Here is a 4,279-nt window from a genome sequence, read left to right on the forward strand (position 1 = left end):
TTATGTCTTTTACAGCTTCTTAGGCAAGAAGAGCCAGCTTACTCTGCATTTTTCTAATTAAAGATTACTTAGATTTATGATTGCTTGATATTGCTACTTAGGGGATTTTCAATATCAGACAGTTCAGACAGTTCCAAAATTGTTTGAACAAGGAAATATATATATATATATATATATATATATATATATATATATATTCTATTGTTAAATCATTGTATATGTGTTCTTTAGGGTTTAATCTTTGTAAGGTTGGAATGTGTTTTATCTCCGTGGCAATCTCCTAATTGGCATACAGTACAAAAATTAGAATTTCGTGTGTGATTTAAAAATCTGTTAGCAGCTTTATTGAAGTATAATTGACACACAACAAATTACACATGCTTAAAGTGTGTAATTATGTCAAAATTTTGACATATGTATGCACTTGTAAAACATCAACATAACCAAAATAGTGAATATATTCTTCACACCCCCAGATTTTTTGATAATCCTGATGTAACCCCTCTATTCTTCTCTTTTGACCCACTCACTTCTCTCCCCCGAGGCAACCACTGATTTACTTTGGATCACTATAGATTAATATACATATGATGGATTTTTTAAATAAATATTAAAGTATGTACTTTTTGTCTAGTTTCTTTCACTTAGCATAATGATTTTGAGGTTCATCTATGTTGTTGCATTCATCAACAATTCATTCCCTTTTACAAATGAGTAGTATTTCATTGTATAGATATATCACAGTGTACTCACCCGTTTACTTCCTCATGGACATTTGGATTGTTTCCAGCTTTGGTGATATTGCAAGTAAAACAGCTATAAATCTTTGCATATGTGTCTTGATATGAATATAACTTTTCATTTGTCTTATATAAATACCTAGAACTGGAATGGCAAGTCATTATGGTCAGGTATTTCCACTGGCAATTTATGAAAATTAAGACGTTGAACAACATGCTCACCAGTATTTAGCATGGTCAATGTTTTTACTTTGGCCATTCTAATAGGTGTGTGTAACCACACTATGGTTTTGACTTGCATTTCTCTGATGATTAATCATGCTGAACTTTTTTTATGTCTTCATTTGAGAAAGGAAATGTCACCTTTGGTGAAGTGTCTAAAAAACTTTGGCTTATTTTTTTATTAGGTTGTTTGCTTTCTTAATATTGAGTTTTAAGAGTATCATATATATTCTAGATATAAATATTTTATCAGATATAAAATTTGCAAATATTTTTTCTCTGTCATGGTTTGTCTCTTCATATTAGTCTTTGCTAATTTTGATGAGATCAAACTAATGGATTTTTGTCTTTTATGGGTTTTTTGGTTCATCTAAGAAATTTTTTCATTAACAAAGTCAAAAAATTTTTTTTCTCCTAAGTTTTCTTGTAGAAGTTTTAGTTTTATGAAACATATTTAAGCTTAAGATCAATTTTGAATTAATTTTTGCATATGGAGCAAGGCATGGGTAGTTCATTTTGTGCACAGAGAAAGCCAATTGTTCCAGCAAAATGTGTTGAAATAACTTACTTTCTCCACTGAATTGCCTTTGCATCTTTGCTAAAAATCAATTGAATATATACAAGTGGGACTTATCTGGGCTCTCTATTCCATTGATCTTTTCTCTATCTTGACATGAATATGATACATGCATGATTATTTCAGCTTTATAAAAAGTCTTAATGCTAGCTAATGTGAGTCTTTCAACTTTGTTCTTATTTTTTCAAAGTTGTTTTCATTATTCTTGGTATTCTGCATTTATATATGAATTTTGGAATCATCTTGTCAATTTCTAACAATGCAGAACCTGCTGAGATTTTGATAAGGATCACATAGAATTCTTATAGATCTATTTTGGGACAATTGTCATCTTAGCATTATCGAACCTCCAATTCCTAAAACCAATATAACTATTTATTTTCAGGTCTTTAATGCTTCTCAGCAATGATTTGAGCATACAAATCTTATGTACCTATAGTTGAATATATCCCTAGTATTTAATATTTTTGATGGTACTGTTTAATTTCAATTTATTTTATTGTTTGTGTATAGACATATGGTTCGTATTTTTATTATGAACTGGCATCCTGCAAATGTGCTAAACTAACTTACTAGTTCTGGATTCGGGGGGAGTTTTGTTTTGCTTTTTGGGGTTTGCTTTACTTATTAATTTTTTTTAATATTCAACAGTTTTTCTTCACGTAGACAATCCCAAATCCTAAATGCCATGCCTTCTCCAGGCTCCTATCTCCACTTCCCCAGTTCAGAAAGTCACTAAATGGGCTTTCACACTCTGTGTTGCTCCTCCTGGAAAGTTTTCCACTTAGTAAGTTGGAGCAACAGGAAGTTTTCTTATTTGTTTTATTTCTCCCAGAAAGCACTGACCTTTTGGCCTAATATCCAAAGTCATCTTGAGAGCTATTGTTTTATATAGTCAGTTTTTTAGTTCTTCGTTGTTTGAAGATAAATTTATACCTTAATATTCCAATTTGGCCAGAAGCAGATGTAGGTATCGTATGTTTCCATTCACACAAACATTCACCTCCTGTTCTCAATTTTTTTTTTTAAATTGAGATATGATTTACATATCATACCACCCACTCTTTTAAAGTATACAATTGAATGAATTTTAGTATATTCACATAATTGTGTAATAATCACAATAAATCACAATCTATTTAATTCCAGAACATTTTCATCATATGAAAAATAAAGACTGATAACCACTATCTCTATGGATTTTTTGCACTGGCCATTTCACATACATGGAACCATGCAATATGTGGCTTTTGTGTCTGACTTCTTTCAGTAAGCATAATATTTTCAAGTATTGTCAATGCTTAGGGTCAATCAGTAATATATTGTTATGGTTAAGTATTAATGCATTATATGGATATACCACTTTTTACTTACTCTTTAATCAATGAATAGATATTTGGGTTGCTTGCACATTTTGATTATTATAAATAATGTTGCTATTAACATTAATGTACATATTTTTATAGGTATATATTTTCAACTCTTTTGGATATATAGCTAGAAATATAATTGCTAGATCATATGTTTAATTTTGCAGGAACTGCCTAACTATTTTCGAGAGTGATCTTTTGTTCCCTGTGCATGATAGCCTGGAATCTTTCTCCACTCAATAAACTGTGGCTAAATTTTGTATCAACCATAAACACAAGGTTTGTAGGACTGTATCCAGATAGCACACCTGAGTGGGTGGAAATGGAAGGAAAAAAAATAGCAGCACTACATAAATTTCAGACTTTTGTTATAAAAAGGATAATCTTTTCATTACATAGCTGAGCAAACTCTTGGGTCACACTACTTTACCTCAGTACTCATGTGGAACAAAACAATGTGAATATCTAGACTGGTGAATTTAGTCTGTAATAGTATTCTTCCCTGGAGACAAAGGAACTAATACAACGTCTTCTTTGTAAATTATGTGCAAGCTTGTCTGTGGTAGAATTAAAAGCGGGCCTAGAGTTAAGAGTACATTTTAAACGTTCTCCCAATAAATAAATCAGGAAATAAATAAATAAATGGTAACTAAGTGAGGTGATAGATAGGCCAACTAGTGTTAGTGTGGTAATCATTGCAGATGCGTATGTATGTCAGAATATCAGGTGCTTACTTGGGCAGCCCAGGTACTGGGGTTGGAAAACTACAGAGATTAGTGTGGCCCCTGCGCAAGGATGACATGCAAATGTGTGAGGCGTTCCCTAGTTAAGCAGCAAAGCATCATGCTGTGTGTCTTAAATATATACAATTGAGTTTTATTTGCCAATTATACCTCATAAAACTGGGGAAAGAAAGCTGAATGTAGAACTTCTTGCAAGCAATCCAGGCCTTAAAAAAATATCTAGGTTAGCTTTTTTAAAAAGCTATGAGCTTTTTTAAAAAGGGTGAGGAAATCTTACTGGCTTAATTATGATTGAAAAACAGTGATTACAGTTTGTTGAAAAAAAGTTGAGTAAATTAATGGAACCATGGCTCTTTGATTTTGACAATGAATAAGGGAAAAGTAAGAAAAAGAGTATTAAGGGCTCTTGGGTGGCTCAGTGGGTTGTGTCAGACTCATTGTTTCAGCTCAGGAGACTCTTTATCTCTGGTGAGATTGAGCCCCTCATTGGACTCTGTGCTCCGTATGGAGCCGGTTTGGGATTCTCTGTCTCCTTCTGCCCCTCCCCCATGTGTGCACACATGCACGCGCACGCGCTCTCTCTCTCAAAGGACAAAAAAAAGAGTGCTAAAGAGTAGTTGAAAAACA

At 32.6% G+C, this 4,279-nt stretch overlaps 1 non-coding gene across 1 annotated transcript; it reads left to right on the forward strand.

Annotated features, from left to right (window-relative positions):
- The first annotated feature begins 3,635 nt into the window (after positions 1-3,635).
- LOC132682577 (U6 spliceosomal RNA) lies at positions 3,636-3,739 on the forward strand. The gene has a single exon (XR_009611754.1). It is a non-coding gene; the product is annotated as a U6 spliceosomal RNA (small nuclear RNA).
- The last annotated feature ends 540 nt before the right edge of the window (positions 3,740-4,279 follow it).

The sequence above is a fragment of the Panthera onca genome, chromosome A1 (genome assembly GCF_046562875.1).
Source record: "Panthera onca isolate mPanOnc1 chromosome A1, mPanOnc1 haplotype 2, whole genome shotgun sequence".
Lineage (NCBI taxonomy): Eukaryota > Metazoa > Chordata > Mammalia > Carnivora > Felidae > Panthera > Panthera onca.